At 42.7% G+C, this 22,916-nt stretch overlaps 1 pseudogene; it reads right to left on the reverse strand.

The window, feature by feature from the left end:
- Window positions 1–689: 689 nt before the first annotated feature.
- Window positions 690–8,054, reverse strand: LOC119280016 (annotated as a pseudogene).
- Between the last annotated feature and the right edge of the window lie 14,862 nt (window positions 8,055–22,916).

A 22,916-nucleotide genomic window follows, 5' to 3' on the forward strand; every position in this document is an offset into this window, starting at 1 on the left:
GGGCAAAGAAAAGTTGGGAGAAGCACTCCTTGTTTTTTATACACAACCATTGTGATTACCTAGTTTTTGGTTAGTCTCCTACAAATTCACAACAGGAGCTTGGTGTTTTCTATGACGTGTTGTAAGTGGTAAAGGGTGGTACTCTTCGCTGCTCATCAGGATGGATGGTCTAGTGGTGGAAAAGTACCGGAGAGCAACATTTCAAACTCAAGTACTGAATGGCTTCACGTTTCTAAAAAAGCACCGAATGGATTTACAAGTTCCCCTGGATTCACAACTAACTGAATAAGTAATGATTTGGACATTGGCACGGCCTTCAAAATTACCTCTGACCAATAATTTCTACTAAAATCAATCTATAAAACCCAAAGAAGTTGTGATATTCTGAAAGTATTTCTGAGTCAAACCTATACATATGATCTTCAAGTTTCCATATCAAAAACAAGAATGGCAATCAAAAATTCTTCTTTAAAATGTCTCAAGGTATGTCCAAACGTCACTTATTTGTAAACTGGAGGGTACTAGGTGTTTCTTAGGTTTTAGATATTGTTCAATGAGTTCACATAGAGCCAAGTCCTCCATTATGCAGATTTTCATAAGATTGAAAATTCAGAAAGAGATGATAAAAACCACCAGACTCGCATATTGCATGTTACCTTAAAATAGAGAATGCTAGTGGACAACTAAAATTAGGAAGTATCATCCTTACATTCTATTTGAAGGGTCAAAGGAAAACTCCTTATATCCTTATGCTGATATGCTCAGTGCTCCTGATGATCCTCATTGATCGACTGGAATTAGAGGATCTTTTGAACGCTTGTGAGATGTTTCACCTCCTTGGATGGTCCTTCCTTATTAGTGCTGCCTAGCTTGTCCTTATTTACTTTGGGAGGTGCAGTATGATCATGAACTGGTTTTGGTGAAGCATCTGAGAAACACATTGAAACAGCAAATGCATCAACTGAAAAAATCGCAATAGAGTGCACGGAAGGAGTAACGATGCTCCTAATGAGTGGCAATGTTAGCCTGCCTTTTCTGACAAGTTCAATAAGTACATATTTCTAGTTCAAATATATCCTCAGTAAAGGGATCCAAGAATGGGAGGTTATGTGCAAACAAGACCATTTCATATTAAACACTTGCCAAAGAAAGAGGAGCAGAGGTAATGTTATCAGTGCACACTTACCACTTTCCGAAAATAAATAATATGTGCCGACCGTTTCTTCGTACTCTCCAATCTGTCATTAAACAAGGCATAAGCTATCAGCTCACTCAGAAGGTAGGTTAACAATTGGAAGCCCTTAAGTAGAGATTTTCCAATAATTTTCACAGCAGAAGTAATCACAATGGAAGGAAAACCAATGAAGTTTACTGGTACAGGTAATATCATTCAAACGCAATTATTTTTAGTGCTAAAGCAGTCACAAAGAAATTCAAATGTGGCTTGGTTATATCTACTCCTCAAGAACTTAAAAAGAAAGAGAAAAAAATAGAGTTCAGAAAAAAATTTCTTCATGAGGAGTACTCTAGAGAGCCTCCTATAAAAAAATGCTCCAACATTTCTAGATAAATGGGTGTATCCAAATAGCAATTTAGCATAACAACTCCAAGTGAAGTTCTAAAAGTCATACATTAGCTTATATTTGTACACACAAAGGATCTACATCATTACCAACACATTGACACTCCACATCTAGAGGTATGGTCAAACATAGAACATCACTGCTAAAAGTTCAATAAGATAAACTTCAAACAGCCACTCACCATCTTCACGCCGTCACCTACTATCAAGTTAGGGGTCAATGTATCCAAACCCTGAAAAACATGTTTAAAAGAACTTATTGGACTAGCCAACCACTAAACATCTCACAAAAATAACATTGACTTCTTCGCATCAAGAAATTGTGATACCAGTCTAGTGGTCTGTACACAGTAGTGCGCGAAAATCTAAATAAGCAGGAGACGTGCTGAAAAATTACCATGTCCCAACATGATTACGGCCCAGATTTTCCCACAAAATCTACTGAAGAGACAGACACACAGTGAACAATATTTTGTATCTGATGATGGCATGCGTTGACCGTGACAACCTAAAAACAAATCTGAAGGAAATTTTGTCCAAATACAAGAAAGGTATCTGATCCCTTCATGTACTAATATCAGTGGGCAGTAGCACAGCAGCGCTAGTGTAATCAGCACATAGCCTACTGCTTCATCTTCATGTTAAAGTTAAAGAAGAAAAAAAATGCTCTGGCACTATACTCGCCATTTAAACATGTCTTACATAATCAAATATAAACTCGTTCTTGATATCAATGGCATAGAGATAGCAAAAGTGCCTAAGGAAAACATTCACAACAGAGACTAATATCCTTTTGTACTAAGTAAGCTGTGGACACGGAGAAGAACCAACTTAGAGAGAGTATATAAGGGGCATTTGGTTGAATATTGGAATAGAGACAAGCATCCAACTCTAGTAAGACATACTCTTCTTCTTCCTCTTCCTCTTCTCTGTCTCCCTCGTGTTCATTTGCCATCTCCAACAAGAATGTGCACTCACACAGCAGTAAAAGTACATAAAACCAGCACTTGAGACTTGACCAACCTTGCCTGCAGAGTCCAAAAGCAGGGGATGAGCAACAATGGAGCACCGCACCAGCAATCTGTCGATCTGTGAAATTCCTTCCCCTCCCCTCCGTTGCGGCGTCCCCTACTCCTGCTCCTGCTCGCCGCCACCGGCCCACCGACCCCGCGTCCCCGCACACCGCTACAGCGCCCCGCCTGCCACCGGCCCACCGACCCCGCGTCCCTGCCCACCGCTACAGCGCCCCGCCTGCCACCGGCTGGGGCCCTGGGAAGGCCGAGAGCGCGAGGGCGCCAACCCGCCGACCGCTGCAAGCGCGAACCGTACTGTTCCAGCACGCCCGGGGATCCCGTCGCTGCCTCCCCACATGCGTGCGCGCACCTACTCGCCGCCGCCGTAGGCAGAGGGGCAGTGAGGGACAGCCGGAAAAATAAATCGAGACAGACGACAGAGAAAGGGAAAATTTTGTTTTCGCCACTCTAGATTTTGCCAATTTTCCTTATGCCACTCTAGATTTTGACATTTCACTTTTGCCACTCTTAGTTTTTGACAATTATCACAATTGTCATTCCCGTGGCAAAAATGAAGGCCTCCAGGACTCTCGAAGGTCCTTCACTAAAAGGCCTCCAGGACTTCTTAGCAAATGGGCCGAGAGCGCGAGGGCGACCCCCCTTGTGGACTTCTTAGCAAACCGGCCCTCTTCCACTGAAAGGCCTCCAGTCACTCACACACTGCCAGCTCGCTCTCTCTCTCTCTAAAAGGCCCTCTCTTAGTACAAGTAGCCGTTTAATCAAGTCAGATGGAGATGCCGATATGTCCTGCACGTCCATCACAGTGACCATGCTATGCTACGAGCCCCTTGCTTTGCTACCATGTTAGGTGGATTTAGGACATTAGTGACAAGTCCATTGCGGTGATGTAAACAGGAGAACACGTATAGACCTCCTTGCTTGCGATGGATGGCAACAGATCCTAGCAGCCGCATTAGCTCTTTGTGTCGCGTCCCACGGCAATATCACCTCCTACGAGATGTACATGGTGGCTTGGTGCTTGCGAGAAGAGGAGTCGAGAATGGAGATACCCACTGAAGGCGGTCTGTGTCGATGATGCTATGAGGGAAGTTAGGGTATCCGAAAAATTAGTCGATGAGAAAGATAGAGGAGGGGTGGTTGGAAATGGGTACACACACTCCCTGTGGCCAGTGGCCCCCAAGCGATTGAAACCCTATGTGCCTCCTCTGTTACCAAATGGTATAGGTGCACTTATTCCGAGAATTAACGTTATTCGTTTGATTTTATCACTTTCCCTTGCGAATCTACAAAAATGTGCACCATCTTGTAATAGTTTGTTCATCTTGTGCAAACAAACATTTATTTTCCCAGTGATTGCTTTTCAATAGTTTGTATAATTCTAAAGGAAAAGGTTCAAAACAAACCTAACTTGTAGACCAAAGATAAATCAAAACCCTTGAGAGTGGTTGGCTTGTATTCACTGAGTCGGGCCGGCCGATTAGTGCGGTTGCTCGCGCCACTCTTGTATAGTTGTAGGTTCGCTTGCTCTGCTCCTTTCCCCCCTTCTTCTTGATCTTTCATCAGTTTTCTTTTTTCCTTCGTTATACTTTATGTTTTACTGGTTTTTTTGTTTTTTCTTTCTTCGTTATATTTCTGGTTTTCTTTTGTTTTTTTCTTGATTTTATTTTTATTTTTTATTTTCTGGTTTTAATTGGTTTTGTTTTTGACACATGTCTACTTTTTCTCAGTATACAATGTACATTTTTAGCTAACACGTGTAATATTTCTTAATAAACTTTGGAAATTTTCAAATAAATTATGTATATATTTTTAAATCCATATTTTTAGCACTTTTTTGAATACACGGTAACAGTTTTTGAAATACACGTTGTATATTTCTTAATGACAATAAACATATTTTTAAATTTCCCTGAAATATGTTCTAAAAAAACTTCCCTAAAAACATATTTTAATACACTTTTGACAATTTTCAAATACATTATGTACATTTGAAAAAATACATATTTTAGCACTTTTCTGACTGCAAAGTAACATATTTCAGCATACCTAATATCCGCGTGCATATATATCTATATCTATACCAATATAAAAAGACCCAAAGGGGCAGATCCAATTAATCTCGGCCATCAAATCATGTCAATCCAACGACCTAGACTGCTTCAATGTCGAGCGCTCAACATGTTTAGCGTGCAGTTAATTTCATGTCAAATATAGTGATAATCACATAACAACAAGCAAATAATATCCTATTTAATATCCGCATGCACTTAATATATTTTAAAATTAACGTGCATTGCACGTACACATTAACTAATCACAGAATCACAGAAATCAACACACAAATAATAGTATACCTAATATCCGCGTGCAAATAATATATCGCCTAAATATTAACGTGTGTTCCACGTGCGCATTTACTAGTATTTTTAACTAAAAATGATTTTTGTACATAAAAATGATTTTTGGAAAAAAATATATAGCAAACTATGAGGCAGCTGCAGTTCAAATTTGACCCGCTTCCAACTGAATCAGCAGAAATTTGTCTTTTTCACCAGAGGTGGATCAAAACTTGTGACACCCAACTATTTGGTCAATTGTGCATTAAATATGGCCTAGTATTTTATAAAATTGATTTGGTCCAAATTTGCAACAATTATTTGGTAGGACCTTCATAAAAAAACTCATTTTGGGCACTCAGAAAATGGAAAATGACTTTTTCGTCCAAAGAAAATGAAAACTTCCTTAGGCAACATTGTTTGTCATTCCAATATGCACCCTTGTGCACAATATGAGATCATTTGAACAAACTATGCCATGAATGTGGCCATAAGATTGATCATTTGGCTTGAAAGCCATGAATCTTCACGCATGATAGCTCATTTTTGAGAACATTTTTTTAAAATAATTTCCGCATTACAAGTTTATTATTTTTCCTGAAAACTTGGTCACATATAATGACACAATGCGAAGGTTTTCCAATTTTTTGATTTTTTTTTTGATTTTTTATGCCCGTTTCAAAATGCGGTCAAAACGACGGGCTTGACCGTTCCTAGCTAGCGGTTGAATCTTGGAAAACTATTGATGTTTCTCTGATTAAATAGATACTTTTGTACCTAAAAATGATTTTGGGAAAAAATATAGAGCAAACTATGAGGCAGCTGCAGTTCAAATTTGACTCACTTCCAACTGAATTGGCAGAAATTTGTCTTTTTCACCAGAGGTGGATCAAAGCTCGTGACACCCAACTATTTGGTCAATTGTGCATTAAATATGGCCTAGTATTTTATCAAATGGATTTGGTACAAATTTACAATAATTATTTGGTAGGTCCTTCACAAAAAAACTCATTTTGGGCACTCGGAAAATGGAAAATGATTTTTTCGTCCAAAGAAAATGAAAATTTCTTAGGCAACATTGTTTGTCATTCCAATATGCACCCTTATGCACAATATGAGATCATTTGAACAAACTATGCCATGAATGTGGCCATAAGATTGATCATTTGGCTTGAAAGCCATGAATCTTCACGCATGATAGCTCATTTTTTAGAACACTTTTTTTTAAATAATTTCCGTATTACAAGTTCATTATTTTTCTTAGAAACTTGGTCACATATAATGACACAATGCGAAGGTTTTCCAATTTGTTTATTTTTTGAATTTTTTATGCCCGTTTCAAAATGCGGTCAAAACGACGGGCATTACCGTTCCTAGCTAGTGGTTGAATCTTGGAAAACTTTTGATGTTTATCTGATTAAATAGATACTTTTGTACCTAAAAATGATATTTGTAAAAAATATAGAGCAAACTATGAGGCAACTGCAGTTCAAATTTGACCCGCTTCCAACTGAATCGGTAGAAATTTGTCTTTTTCACCAGAGGTGGATCAAAGCTTGTGACACCCAACTATTTGTTCAATTGTGCATTAAATATGGCCTAGTATTTTATAAAATTAATTTGGTCCAAATTTGCAACAATTATTTGGTAGGTCCTTCACAAAAAACTCATTTTGGGCACTCTGAAAATGGAAAATGATTTTTTCGTCCAAAAAAATGAAAACTTCCTTAGGCAACATTGTTTGCCCTTCCAATATGCACCCTTGTGCACAACATGAAATCATTTGACCAAATTTTTGTTCAAATTTTCCATGCTTCCTACTGAATGGGTGAAATTTGTTTTTTATAAGAGGTGGATCAAAAGCTTTTGACATATAACTATTTGGTCAATTTAGATGAAATGTGGTCTAATATTTTTGAAAAATGGAGTTGCGCTATTTTGGAACAAATATTTGGTAGCTTCTTAAAAAAAACTATTTATGCACGCGAAAAATGGAAAATCATCTTTTTGTGCAAAGAAAATGAAAGCCGTCGAACTATGGCATCGTTTGCCATTCTAAGATGCACATTTACGAAAGCCGTCGAACAAATATAAAATTCAAAGTTTTGGGTCCAAAATTTTGAGATTCAAGTGTGTTTTAGCCGGCCAATGAGATGCGAGGAACCGCTTTCACGCGGATCACCAAATTGGACGCAATCTGAGCCATCCATCACGCATCCACCCAACGGTGGAGCTTCTCTCGAGAATCAAAAACCCTAACCCACCCACCCACCCTCCCCACGACCCCCCAGATCCGCACCCGCCGCCACCCCCACTCAGCCACTCCCTCCAGATCCATCGTCTTCTTTCCCGCAACCCCAAACCCGGCCCCGCCGCCGATCTCCACTCCCCCAAACCGAGCCCCGCCCCGCCGGCGACCTCCTCCCCCACTCCACTCCACTTCATACCCGCCGGCAACCTCCGCCTTCCACTCCACCCTCTCCTTCTCTCCACGCTGAAACCCTAGATCGACGCCATGGTCACCTCTCTCCAGCGTCCCCTCTCTCTCTCTCCCGTGGCGGCACTCACCACTTCAACACCGTCGGCGACCACAAGCATGGCCTCCACTCAATTTCTCTCCCTCCCCTGAGTCCTCCCCAATTCCGCCGCTGGCCGACTACCACCCCCACCGGTAACCTCCCCGCTCTGCCCTGCATGGCCGAGCCTCCGCTCTGCGCGGTGCTGCCTCGGCGTCGCGCACGGCTTTGCCCGCGCTCGTCCTCGTCTCTAGGAGAAGCGCGTTGTTCGCCCAGCCCGCTCCACTGCTCCCGCGCGTGCCTTCTGCCTCGCTCACCTGCACCGCGCCTGGCCGCTCCACCAGCTGCAGCGGCAGGCCTCGCCTACTCCGGCCGCTGCGGCCTCCGATGAGCTGGTCAGTTCCTCTATCCCAGCACCGCCCCAGTCGGCATTGGCCGCATCCGCGTCGCCTCTGCCGGGCCCGCGCCACTCGGACTTCCGAGCTTGTCCTCTGCTCCATGACCCGGCCGGCTCCTGCTTCAACCACGATGTCGGTTCTTTGTCGACCTCCACCACGCACGCCAGCAGCCGTCTATCTCCGGCCATGGTGACCACGGATCTCCGACCATGATGGGTACGTCTGTCTCCCCCCTCTCTCACCCTTCATGCCTGCCTCGGCACCTTAATTTGTCGGTGTCATCTCTGCTTGTTACAGGTCCTTCATGTGGTGCGCGCGTCGGTGGATCTGGCGCGCGCGAGGCGGTGGATCTAGGTTGCGGGGTTAGGTGTAACAACTCCAATTCCCTCTGATTACGTATGAATCTGCAGGGGTGCGCGTAGTTGCGAGCTGGATTTGTTGATTTGGCCCATTTCACCTCACTGATGTTTTCTGTTCCAGACCTCACTGATATATTGGGACCTTGTTTAGTATACACCGATGATCCTACCTTGTTTACAGTGTTGTTTTCTGTTGAGATATTACCCTGCTGCAGAAAATTCAGAGAAAGAAAGTTAAAATTCAGAGTATAATTTCATGAATGTACTGCTATCATAAATTCACTTTAAGATTGGTGTTCTAGTCCAAGTTATTTAGCCAATTTGATGTTGTTCAGAATTTCTGAAAGTACTCTGAGCATGCAAGATAATGTACCTCGAGCATATTGTTTTCATCAGACTAGTGTACCTTGAGCATGCAAAGTAAACACATGCTACTCCACTTGTCTATTTGTACAGAAACTTTTGTTTAAATAAACAAAGCGAATAAACCAAACTGTGCGAACACAGTCAGTTCTGAAAGTTTACTACTCCACTTGTCTGATTGTACTGAAACCTTTGTTTGCATGTTTCTAAAATACAAAGAAGAACACCCTGTGTTCTGGTAAAATATTTGTTGGCTATGATATGAAATTCCATGTTGTGTGTGTTGTTTCAGTTTCCGTAGCTACAACAAAGTCCCAGTTTACTCTGTACTTGCTGCTGATGATTGCTGGGAGCCTTTCCTCCCCATAAAAATACTTTGTTCTTCATTATGAGCAGTGCCCTTATATAATTAGTGTTGGGGAACGTTGCAGAAAATAAATTTTTCTACGCTTCACCATGATCAATCTATGGAGTCATCTAGCAACGAGAGAGAGGAGTGCATCTACATACCCTTGTAGATCGCGAGCGGAAGCGTTCAAGAGAACGGGGTTGATGGAGTCATACTCGTCGTGATCCAAATCACCGAAGATCCTAGTGCCGAACAGATGACACCTCCGCGTTCAACACACGTATGGTTTGGGAATACGTATCCTCCTTCTTGATCTAGCAAGGGGGAAGGAGAGGTTGATGGAGATCCAGCACCACGAAGGCATGGTGGTGGAAGTAGCGGGGAATCTCGGCAGGGCTTCGCCAAGCTCAGCGAGAGGGAGAGGTGTTGCGGGGGGAGAGGGAGGCGCCAGGGACTAGGATGCGCAACCCTCCCTCCCCCCTCTTTATATAGGGGCCCTAGGGGGGATCCGCCCCCCTAGAGAACCAATCTCAAGGGGGGGGCGGCGAAAGGGGGGACTTGCCCCCCAAGTTAGGTGGGGCACCCCCACCCCTAGGGTTTCCAACCCTAGGCGCAGGGGGAGGCCCAAGGGGGGCGCACCAGCACACCAGGGGCTAGTTCTGTTCCCACTTCAGCCCATGGGGCCCTCCGAGATAGGTGGCCCCACCCGGTGGACCCCCGGGACCCTTCTGGTGGTCCCGGTACAATACCGGTGACCCCCGAAACTTTCCCGGTGGCCGAAACTGGACTTCCTATATACAAATCTTCACCTCCGCACCATTCCAGAACTCCTCGTGATGTCCGGGATCTCATCCGGGACTCCGAACAACTTTAGGGTTACCGCATACTAATATCTCTACAACCCTAGCGTCACTGAACCTTAAGTGTGTAGACCCTACCGGTTCGGGAATCACGCAGACATGACCGAGACAGCTCTCCGACCAATAACCAACAGCGGGATCTGGATACCCATGTTGGCTCCCACATGTTCCACGATGATCTCATCGAATGAACCACGATGTCGAGGATTCAAGTAATCCCGTATACAATTCCCTTTGTCAATCGATACGTTACTTGCCCAAGCTTCGATCGTCGGTATCCCAATACCTCATTCAATCTCGTTGCCGGCAAGTCACTTTACTCGTACCATAATGCATGATCCCGTGACCAACTACTTGGTCACATTGAGCTCATTACGATGATGCATTACCGAGTGGGCCCAGAGATACCTCTCCGTCATACGGAGTGACAAATCCTAGTCTCGATAGGTGTCAATCCAACAGACACTTTCAGGGATACCTGTAGTATACCCTTATAGCCACCCAGTTACATTGTGACATTTGGTACACCCAAAGCACTCCTACGGTATCCGGGAGTTACATGATCTCATGGTCTAAGGAAATGATACTTGACATTGGAAAAGCTCTAGCAAACGAACTACACGATCTTGTGCTATGCTTAGGATTGGGTCTTGTCCATCACATCATTCTCCTAATGATGTGATCCTGTTATCAATGACATCCAATGTCCATAGTCAGGAAACCATGACTATCTGGTGATCAACGAGCTAGTCAACTAGAGGATCACTAGGGACATGTTGCGGTCTATGTATTCACACATGTATTATGATTTCCGGATAACACAATTATAGCATGAATAATAGACAATTATCATGAACAAGGAAATATAATTATAATCATTTTATTATTGCCTCTAGGGCATATTTCCAACAGTCTCCCACTTGCACTAGAGTCAATAATCTAGTTACATTGTGATGAATCGAACACCCATAGAGTTCTGGTGTTGATCGTGTTTTGCTCGCGGAAGAGGTTTAGTCAACGGATCTGCGATATTCAGATCTGTATGCACTTTGCAAATATCTATGTCTCCATCTTGAACATTTTCACGAATGGAGTTGAAGCGACGCTTGATGTGCCTGGTCTTCTTATGAAACCTGGGCTCCTTGGCAAGGGCAATATCTCCAGTGTTGTCACAAAAGAGAGTGATCGGCCCCGACGCATTGGGTATGACTCCTAGGTCGGTGATGAACTACTTCATCCATATTGCTTCACGCGCTGCCTCCGAGGCTGCCATGTACTCCGCTTCACATGTAGATCCCGCCACGACGCTTTGCTTGCAACTTCACCAGCTTACTGCCCCACCATTCAAAATATACACATATCCGGTTTGTGACTTAAGAGTCATCCATATCTGTGTTGAAGCTAGCGTTGACGTAACCCTTTACGACGAGCTCTTCATCACCTCCATAAACGAGAAACATATCCTTAGTCCTTTTCAGGTACTTCAGGATATTCTTGACTGCTGTCTAGTGTTCCATGTCGGGTTTACTTTGGTACCTTCCTACCAAACTTACGGCAAGGTTTACGGCAAGGCATACATAATAGACCCTATAGCCGAGGCATAGGGGATGACACTCATATTTTCTCTATCTTCTGCCGTGGTCAGGCATTGAGCCGAGCTCAATTTCACACCTTGCAACACAGGCAAGAACCCCTTCTTGGACTGATCCATATTGAACTTCTTTAATATCTTATCAAGGTATGTGCTTTGTGAAAGACCTATGAGGCGTCTTGTTCTATCCCTATAGATCTTGATGCCTAATATGTAAGCAACTTCTCCAAGGTCCTTCATTGAATAACACTTATTCAAGTAGGCCTTAATGCTGTCCAAAAGTTCTATATCATTTCCCATCAAAAGTATGTCATCTACATATAATATGAGAAATGCTACAAAGCTCCCACTCATTTTCTTGTAAACGCAGGCTTCTCCATAAGTCTGCATAAACCCAAACGCTTTGATCATCTCATAAAAGCGAATGTTCCAACTCCGAGATGCTTGCACCAGCCCATAAATGGATCGATGGAGCTTGCATACCTTGTTAGCATTCTTAGGATCGACAAAACCTTCCGGCTGCATCATACACAGTTCTTCCTTAAGATAGCCATTAAGGAATGCCGTTTTGATGTCCATTTGACATATATCATAATCATAGTATGCGGCAATTGCTAACATGATTCGGACGGACTTCAGCTTCGCTACGGGAGAGAAAGTCTCATCGTAGTCAACCCCTTGAACTTTCTGATAACCCTTAGCGACAAGTCGAGCTTTATAGATGGTAACATTACCATTCGCGTCTGTCTTCTTCTTAAAGATCCATTTGTTTTCTATCGCTCGCCGATCATCGGGCAAGTTTGTCAAAGTCCACACTTTGTTTTCATACATGGATCCTATCTCGGATTGCATGGCTTCAAGCCATTTGTTGGAATCTGGGCCCGCCATTGCTTCTTCATAGTTCGAAGGTTCACTGTTGTCTAACAACATGATTTCTAGGACAGGGTTGCCATACCATTCTGGTGTGGAACGTGTCCTTGTGGACCTACGAAGTTCAGTAGCAACTTGATCCTAAGTACCTTGATCATCATCATTAACTTCCTCTCCAGTCGGTGCAGGCACCACAGGAACATCTTCCTGAGCCGCGCTACTTTCTGGTTCAAGAGGCAGTACTTCATCGAGTTCTACTTTCCTCCCACTTATTTCTTTCGAGAGAAACTCTTTCTTTAGAAAGGACCCATTCTTGGCAACAAAAATCTTGCCTTCGGATCTTAGGTAGAAGGTATACCCAATGGTTTCCTTAGGGTATCCTATGAAGACGCATTTTTCCGACTTGGGTTCGAGCTTTTCAGGTTGAAGTTTCTTGACATAAGCATCGCATCCACAAACTTTTAGAAACGACAGCTAAGGTTTCATCCCAAACCATAATTCAAACGGTGTCGTCTCAACGGATTTAGACGGTGCCCTATTTAAAGTGAATGTAGCTGTCTCTAGAGCGTATCCCCAAAATGATAGCGGTAAATCGGTGAGTGACATCATAGATCGCACCATATCCAAAAGAGTGTGATTACAACGTTCGTACACACCATTACGCTGAGGTGTTCCAGGCGGCGTGAGTTGTGAAACGATTCCACATTTCCTTAAGTGCGTACCAAATTCGTGACTTAAATATTCTCCTCCACGATCTGATCGTAAGAACTTTATTTTTCGGTCACGTTGATTCTCTACCTCATTTTGAAATTCCTTGAACTTTTCAAAGGTCTCAGACTTGTGTTTCATCAAGTAGACATACCCATATCTACTTAAGTCATCAGTGAGAGTGAGAACATAACGATAGCCACCGCGAGCCTCAACGCTCATTGGACCGCACACAACAGTATGTATAATTTCCAATAAGTTGGTTGCTCGCTCCATTGTTCCGGAGAACGGAGTCTTGGTCATTTTACCCATGAGGCATGGTTCGCACGTGTCAAATGATTCGAAATCAAGAGACTCCAAAAGTCCATCTGTATGGAGCTTCTTCATGCGTTTGACACCAATGTGACCAAGGCGGCAGTGCCATAGATATGTGGGACTATCATTATCAATCTTACATCTTTTGGTATTCACACTATGAATATGTGTAACATCACGTTCGAGATTCATTAAGAATAAACCATTGACGAGCGGGGCATGACCATAAACAATATCTCTCATATAAATAGAACAACCATTATTCTCGGATTTAAATGAGTAGCCATCTCGTATTAAACAAGATCTAGATACAATGTTCATGCTCAAAGCTGGCACTAAATAACAATTATTGAGGTTTAAAACTAATCCCGTAGGTAAATGTAGAGGTAGCGTGCCGACGGCGATCACATCGACCTTGGAACCATTCCCGACGCGCATCGTCACCTTGTCCTTCGCGAGTCTCTGTTTATTCCACAACTCCTGTTTTGAGATACAAATATGAGCAACCGCACCGGTATCAAATACCCAGGAGCTACTACGAGTACTGGTAAGATACACATCAATTACATGTATATCACATATACCTTTAGTGTTACCGGCCTTCTTGTCTGCTAAGTACTTGGGGCAGTTCCGCTTCCAGTGTCCGCTTCCCTTGCAATAAAAGCACTCAGTCTCAGGTTTGGGTCCATGCTTTGGCTACTTCCCGGCAACTGGCTTACCGGTCGCGGCAACTCCCTTGCCGTCCTTCTTGAAGTTCTTCTTACCCTTGCCTTTCTTGAAACTAGTGGTTTTATTGACCATCAACACTTGATGTTCCTTTTTGATTTCTACCTCCGCTGATTTCAGGATTGAAAATACTTTGGGAATAGTTTTCAGCATCCCCTGCATATTGTAGTTCATCACAAAGCTCTTGTAGCTAGGTGGGAGCGACTGAAGGATTCTGTCAATGACCGCCTCATCTGGGAGGTTAATGTCCAGCTGGGACAAGCGGTTGTGCAACCCAGACATTTTCAGTATGTGCTCACTGACAGAACTATTTTCCTCCATCTTACAACTGTACAACTTGTCGGAGACTTCATATCTCTCGACCCGGGCATGAGCTTGGAAAACCATTTTCAGCTCTTCGAACATCTCATATGCTCTGTGTTGCTCAAAACGCTATCGGAGCCCCGGTTCTAAGCTGTAAAGCATGCCGCACTGAAGAAGGGAGTAGTCATCAACACGCGACTGCAAGGCGTTCATAACGTCTTGAGTTGCTGGGAAAACGGGTGCTTCACCTAGCGGTGCATCTAGGACATATGCTCTTTTGGCAGCTATGAGTTTGATCCTCAAGTTACGGACCCAGTCCGTATAGTTGTTGCCATCGTCTTTCAGCTTGATTTTCTCTAGGAACGTGTTGAAGTTGAGGGCAACATTAGCGTGGGCCATTTGATCTACAAGACATATTGCAAAAGCTTTAGACTAAGTTCATGATAATTAAGTTCATCTAATCAAATTATTTAATGAACTCCCACTCAGATATACATCCCTCTAGTCATCTAAGTGATCCTCCGAGTCAACTAGGCCATGTCCGATCATCACGTGAGGCGGACTAGTCATCATCGGTGAACATCTTCATGTTGATCATATCTTCTATACGACTCATGTTCGACCTTTCGGTCTCTTGTGTTCCGAGGCCATGTCTTTACATGCTAGGCTCTTCAAGATAACCTAAGTGTTTTGCATGTGTAAATCTGTCTTACACCCGTTGTATGTGAACGTTAGAATCTATCACACCCGATCATCACGTGGTGCTTCGAAACAACAAACTTTCGCAACGGCGCACAGTTAGGGGGAACACTTTCTTGAAATTATTATGATGGATCATATTATTTACTACCGTCGTTCTAAGCAAATAAGATGCAAAAACATGATAAACATCACATGCAATCAAATAGTGACATGATATGGCCAATATCATTTTTGCTCCTTTTGATCTCCATCTTCAGGGCGCCATGATCATCATCGTCACCGGCATCACACCATGATCTCCATCATCATGATCTCCATCATCGTGTCTTCATGAAGTTGTCACGCCAATGATTACTTCTACTTCTATGGCTAACGGTTTAGCAATAAAGTAAAGTAATTACATGACATTATTCAATGACACGCAGGTCATACAATAATTAAGACAACTCCTATGGCTCCTGCCGGTTGTCATACTCATTGACATGCAAGTCGTGATTCCTATTACAAGAACATGATCAATCTCATACATCACATATATATCATTCATCACATCCTTTTGGCCATATCACATCACAAGGCATATGCTGCAAAAACAAGTTAGACGTCCTCTAATTGTTGTTGCATGTTTTTACGTGGCTGCAATAGGGTTCTAGCAAGAACATTTCTTACCTACGTCAAAACCACAACGTGATATGCCAATTTCTATTTACCCTTCATAAGGACCCTTTTCATCGAATCCGATCCGACTAAAGTGGGAGAGACAGACACCCGCTAGCCACCTTATGCAACTAGTGCATGTCAGTCAGTGGAACCTGTCTCACATAAGCGTACGTGTAAGGTTGGTCCGGGCCGCTTCATCCCACTATGCTGCCGAAACAAGATAAGACTAGTAGTGGCATGTAAATTGACAACATCTACGCCCACAACAAAATTGTGTTCTACTCGTGTATAGAAAATACGCATAGACCTAGCTCATGATGCCATTGTTGGGGAACGTTGCAGAAAATAAAAAATTTCTACGCTTCACCAAGATCAACATATGGAGTCATCTAGCACCGAGAGAGAGGAGTGCATCTACATACCCTTGTACATTGCGAGCGAAAGCATTCAAGAGAACGGGGTTGATGGAGTCGTACTCGTCGTGATCCAAATCATCGAAGATCCTAGTGCTGACCGGACGGCACCTCCACGTTCAACACACGTACGGTTGGGGAAGATGTCTCCTCCTTCTTGATCCAGCAAGGGGGAAGGAGAGGTTGATGGAGATCCAGCAGCACGACGGCGTGGTGGTGGAAGTAGCGGTGAATCTCGGCAGGGCTTCGCCAAGCTCAGCGAGAGGGAGAGGTGTTGCGGGAGGAGAGGGAGGCGCCAGGGACTAGGGTGCGCAGCCCTCCCTTCCCCCTCTTTGAATAGGGGCCCTGGGGGCGCCGCCCCCTAGAGATCCAATCTCAAGGGGGCGGGGCGGCCGAAGGGGGGACTTGCCCCCCAAGTTAGGTGGGGCACCCCCACCCCTAGGGTTTCCAACCCTAGGCGTAGGGGGAGGCCCAAGAGGGGCGCACCAGCCCACCAGGGGCTGGTTCCGTTCCCACTTCAGCCCATGGGGCCCTCCGGGATAGGTGGCCCCACCCGGTGGACCCCCGGGACCCTTCCGGTGGTCCCGGTACAATACCGGTGACCCCCGAAACTTTCCCGGTGGCCGAAACTGGACTTCCTATATAAAAATCTTCACCTCCGGACCATTCCGGAACTCCTCGTGACGTCTGGGATCTCATCCGGGGACTCCGAACAACTTTCGGGTTACCGCATACTAATATCTCTACAACCCTAGCGTCACCGGACCTTAAGTGTGTAGACACTACGGGTTTGGGAATCACGCAGACATGACCGGGACAGCTCTCCGGCCAATAACCAACAGCGGGATCTAGATACCCATGTTGGCTCCCACATGTTCCACGATGATCTCATCGAATGAACCACGATGTCGAGGATTCAAGTAATCCCGTATACAATTCCCTTTGTCAATCAGTACGTTACTTGCCCGGGATTTGATCGTCGGTATCCCAATACCTCGTTCAATCTCGTTACCGACAAGTCACTTTACTCGTATCGTAATGCATGATCCCATGACCAACTACTTGGTCACATTGAGCTCATTATGATGATGCATTACCGAGTGGGCCCAGAGATACCTCTCCGTCATACGGAGTGACAAATCCCAGTCTCGATCCGTGTCAACCCAACAGACACTTTCGGGGATACCTGTAGTATACCTTTATAGCCACCCAATTACGTTGTGACGTTTGGTACACCAAAAGCACTCCTACGGTATCCGGGAGTTACACGATCTCATGGTCTAAGGAAATGATACTTGACATTGGAAAAGCTCTAGCAAATGAACTACACGATCTTGTGCTATGCTTAGGATTGGGTCTTGTCCATCACATCATTCTCCTAATGATGTGATCCCGTTATCAATGACATCCAATGTCCATAGTTAGGAAACCATGACTATCTGTTGATCAACGAGCTAGTCAACTAGAGGCTCACTAGGGACATGTTGTGGTCTATGTATTCACACATGTATTATGATTTCCGGATAACACAATTATAGCATGAATAATAGACAATTATCATGAACAAGGAAATATAATTATAATCATTTTATTATTGCCTCTAGGGCATAATTCCAACAATTAGCTGCTAGGAGTGTTTATATACTTGATCACCACACCTCCACTGTTCTGGTTACTTTTGCTTTCTTTTATGTAGTTGTCCAGGGCATAACAGTTTTATGTGTGGCTTGTTATTTTGTTACCAGCTGCTACGTCTTGAGCTAGCGTTGGTTTTCCCCGAAGAGGAGATGGTGATGCAGCAAGTGTAGCGTAAGTATTTCCCTCAGTTTTGAGAACCAAGGTATCAATCCAGTAGGAGGCTCCTCAAAAGTCCCACGCACCTACACAAACAAATTGAGAACTCGCAACCAACGCAATAAAGGGGCTGTCAATCCCTTCACGGCCACTTGCGAAAGTGAGATCTAATAAAGATAGAATGATAAGATAAATATATTTTTGGTATTTTATAATATAGATGCAAAAAGTAAAGATGCAAATAAAAGTAGATTGGAAGAAAATATGATAAGAGATAGACTGGGGGCCATAGGTTTCACTAGAGGCTTCTCTCGAGATAGCATAAGTATTACAGTGGGTGAACAAATTACTGTCGAGCAATTGATAGAAAAGCGCATACTTATGAGATTATCTAGGCATGATCATGTATATAGGCATCACGTCCATAACAAGTAGACCGACTCCTGCCTGCATCTACTACTATTACTCCACACATCGACCGACTCCTGCCTCCATCTAGAGTATTAAGTTCATAAGAACAGAGTAACGCATTAAGCAAGATGACATGATGTAGAGGGATAAACTCATGCAATATGATATAAAACCCATCTTGTTATCCTCGATGGCAACAATACAATGTCTTGCAACCCTTTCTGTCACTGGGTAAGAACACCGCAAGATTGAACCCAAAGCTAAGCACTTCTCCCATGGCAAGAAAGACCAATCTAGTAGGCCAAACCAAACTGATAATTCGAAGAGACTTGCAAAGATAACTCAATCATACATAAAAGAATTCAGAGAAGATTCAAATATTATTCATAGATAAACTTGATCATAAACCCACAATTCATCGGATCTCGACAAACACACCGCAAAAAGAGATTACATAGAATAGATCTCCACAAGAGAGGGGGAGAACATTGTATTGAGATCCAAAAAAGAGAGAAGAAGCCATCTAGCTAATAACTATGGACCCGTAGGTCTATGGTAGACTACTCACAACTCATCGAAGGGGCAAGGATGTTCATGTAGAAGCCCTCCATGGTCGATTCCCCCTCCGACAGAGTGCGGGCGAAGGCTCCAAGATGGGATCTCGCGGATACAGAAGGTTACAATGGTGGAAATTGTGTTTCGTGGTGCTCCTGGATGTTTTCGGGGTACGTAGGTATATATAGGAGGAAGTAGTCGGTGGCCGCCCGAGGGGCCCACGAGACAGGGGGCGCACCCTACAGGGGGGCCCTATCTCGTGGGGTCCTCGGGAGCTTCTTGACTTGCACTCCAAGCTCTCCGGATCACGTTCGTTCCAAAAATCACGCTCCCGAAGGTTTCATTCCGTTTGGACTCCGTTTGATATTCCTTTTCTTCGAAATACTGAAATAGGCAAAAAAACAGCAATATGGGTTGGGCCTCCGGTTAGTAGGTTAGTCCCAAAAATGATATAAATGTGTAAAATAAAGCCCATAAACAGCCAAAAGGGGTAATATAATAGCTTGAAACAATCAAAAATTATAGATACCTTGGAGACGTATCAAGCATCCCCAAGCTTAATTCCTGCTCGTCCTCGAGTGGGTAAATGATGAAAAGAGAATTTTTTATGTGGAATGCTACCTAGCATAATTCATAACGTAATTTTCTTTATTGTGGCATGAATGTTCAGATACAAATGAATACAAAATAAAAGTTCATAATGATAAAAGAAATAGTAATACTTCAAGCATACTAATCAAAGTAATCATGTCTTCTCAAAATAATATGGCTAAAGAAAGTTATCCCTACAAAATCATATAGTCTGGCTGTTGCTCTATCTTCATCACACAAAGTATTTAATCATGCACAACCCCGATGACAAGCCAAGCAATTGTTTCATACTTTAATAATCTCAAACTCTTTGAACTTTCACGCAATACATGAGCGTGAGCCATGGACATAGCACTATATGTGGAATAGAATGGTGGTTGTGGAGAAGACAAAAAGGAGAAGATAGTCTCACATCAACTAGGCATATCAACGGGCTATGGAGATGCCCATTAATAGATATCAATGTTAGTGAGTAGGGATTGCCATGCAATGGATGCACTAGAGCTATAAAATATATGAAAGCTCAACAAAAGAAACTAAGAGGGTGTGCATGCAACTCGCTTGCTCACGAAGACCTAGGGCACTTTTGAGGAAGCCCATCATTGGAATATACAAGCCAAGTTCTATAATGAAAAATTCCCACTAGTATATGAAAGTGACAACATATGAGACTCTCTATCATGAAAATCATGGTGCTAATTTGAAGCACAAGTGTGGAAAAAGAGATAGTAGCATTGTCCCTTCTCTCTTTTTCTCTCATCGTATAATTTTTTCTTTTTCTTTTTTTTTTCTTTGGCCTTCTTCCCTTTTTTTTTCTTTTTGGCCTTTTTTTTTTCTTTTTCCCCCTTTTTTTTGTAAAGTCCGAAGTCTCATCCCGACTTGTGGGGGAATCATAGCCTTCATTATCCTTTCCTCACGAGGACAATGCTCTAATAGTGAAGATCATCACACTTTTATGGATTTACAACTCAAAGCTAGAACAAGATATGACTCTATATGAATGCCTCCGGCGGTGTACCGGGATATGCAATGAATCAAGAGCGACATGTATGAAAATTATGAAGGTGGCCTTGCTACAAATACGATGTCAACTACATGATCATGCAAAGAGCAATATGACAAAATTAATGTGTGTCATATGAACGAAACGGTGGAAAGTTGCATGGCAATATATCTCGGAATGGCTATGGAAATGCCATAATAGGTAGGTATGGTAGCTGTTTTGAGGAAGGAGTATGGTGGGTGTATGGTACTGGCGAAGGTTGCGCGGCACAAGAGAGGCTAGCAATGGTGGAAGGGTGAAAGGGTGCGTCTAATCCATGGACTCAACATTAATCAAGAGAATTCATGTACTTATTGCAAAAATTTAGAAGTCATCAAAAACCAAAGCACTACGCGCATGCTCCTAGGGGGATAGATTGGTAGGAAAATACCATTGCTCATCCCCGACCGCCACTCATAAGGAAGACAATCAATAAATTAAATTGTGCTCCAACTTCATCACAAAGCGGTTCACCATACGTGCATGCTACGGGAATCACAAACTTCAACACAAGCATTCTTTAAATTCATAATCACCCAACTAGCATGACTTTAATATCACTACCTCCATATCTCAAAACAATTATCAAGTATCAAGTTGATCATAGCATCCAATTCACTTTCTATGATAGTTTTTATTATACCCAACTTGGATGCTCATCATTCTAGGACCAACTTTAAGATCATAGCAAAACCATGCTGTTCTAAAAGACTCTCAAAATAATATAAGTGAAGCATGAGAGACTAGCAATTTCTTCAAACTTAAGGTAACACCGTGCTCTAAAAGATATAAGTGAACCACTAGAGCAAAAACTATCAAGCTCAAAAGATATAAGTGAAGCACATAGAGTATTCTAGCAAATTCTAATCAAATAGACTTCTCCCAAAAGGTGTGTACAGCAAGGATGATTGTGGCAACCTAAAAAGCAAAGACTAATATAATACACGACGCTCCAAGCAAAACACATATCATGTGGCGAATAAAAATATATCTCCAAGTAAAGTTACCAATGAACGAAGACGAAAGAGGGGATGCCTTCCTGGGGCATCCCCAAGCTTAGGCTCTTGGCTGTCCTTGAATATCTTCGGGTGCCATGGGCATCCCCAAGCTTAGGCTCTTTCCACCCTTTATTCCATAGTCCATAAAAGCTTTACCCAAAACTTGAAAACTTCACAACACAAAACTCAACAGGAAATCTTATAAGCTCCATTAGTGAAAGAAAACAAAACCACCACATAAGGTACTGCAATGAACTCATTATTTATTTATTTTTGTGTTAAACCTACTGTATTCAAACTTCCTTATGGTTTATAAACTAATTTACTATCCATAGATGCATTGAAATAAGCAAACAACACACGAAAAACAGAATCTATCAAAAATAGAACAGTCTGTAGCAATCTGTAACTAACGCAAACTTCTGGAACTCTAAAAATCCTACCAAAATAGGACGTACTGGACAATTTGTCTATTGATCAGCAGCAAAAAGAATCAATGCAAAAGCACGTTTCTGTGATTTATTGAATTTTTTTCTCTTGAGCACAAAGTTTATGCTTTTCAGCAGAATCAAATCAACTATCATCATAGGTTATCCTATAGGTTTTACTTGGCAGTAACACTAACTAAAAGATAAAAACACATCCAAACAGAGAGTAGATGCAAGATTTATTCCTAAACAGGAGCAAAAACAAAAAACATAAAGAGAATTGGGTTGCCTCCCAACTAGCGCTATCGTTAACGCCCCCAGCTAGGCATAAAAGCAAAGATAGATCTAACGAGTGCCATCTTTGGCACTTGATTCATAAGTAGACCGCATGATAGATTCATAAGGTAATTTGACTTTCTTTCTTGGAAAGTGCTCCATGCTTTTCTTTAAGGGAAATTGGAATCTAATATTCCCTTCCTTCATATCAATAATCGCACCAATCGTTCTAAGGAAAGGTCTACCAAGAATAATAGGGCAACAAAGATTGCAATCTATATCAAGAACGATAAAATCTACGGGCGCCAAATTTCTATTTGCAACAATAAGAACATCATTGATCCTTCTCATAGGCTTTTTAATGGTGGAATCCGCAAGGTGCAAATTTGAAGAGCAATCATCAAGATCATGGAAACCTAGAATATCACATAAAGTTTTCGGAATTGTGGAAACACTAGCACCCAAATCACACAAAGCAAAACACTCATAATCTTTAATTCTAATCTTTATAGTAGGTTCCCACTCATCATTAAGTTTTCTAGGTATAGAAACTTCCAAATTAAGTTTTTCATCATAAGATTGCATCAAGGCATCACCAATATGTTTGGTAAAAGCTTTGTTTTGACTATAAGCATGAGGACAATTAACAATGGATTGCAACAAGGAAATACAACCTTTTAAAGAGCAATTATCATAATCAAATTCCTTGAAATCCGAGATAGTAGGTTCAATAATT

Source organism: Triticum dicoccoides, chromosome 3B (genome assembly GCF_002162155.2).
Source record: "Triticum dicoccoides isolate Atlit2015 ecotype Zavitan chromosome 3B, WEW_v2.0, whole genome shotgun sequence".
Lineage (NCBI taxonomy): Eukaryota > Viridiplantae > Streptophyta > Magnoliopsida > Poales > Poaceae > Triticum > Triticum dicoccoides.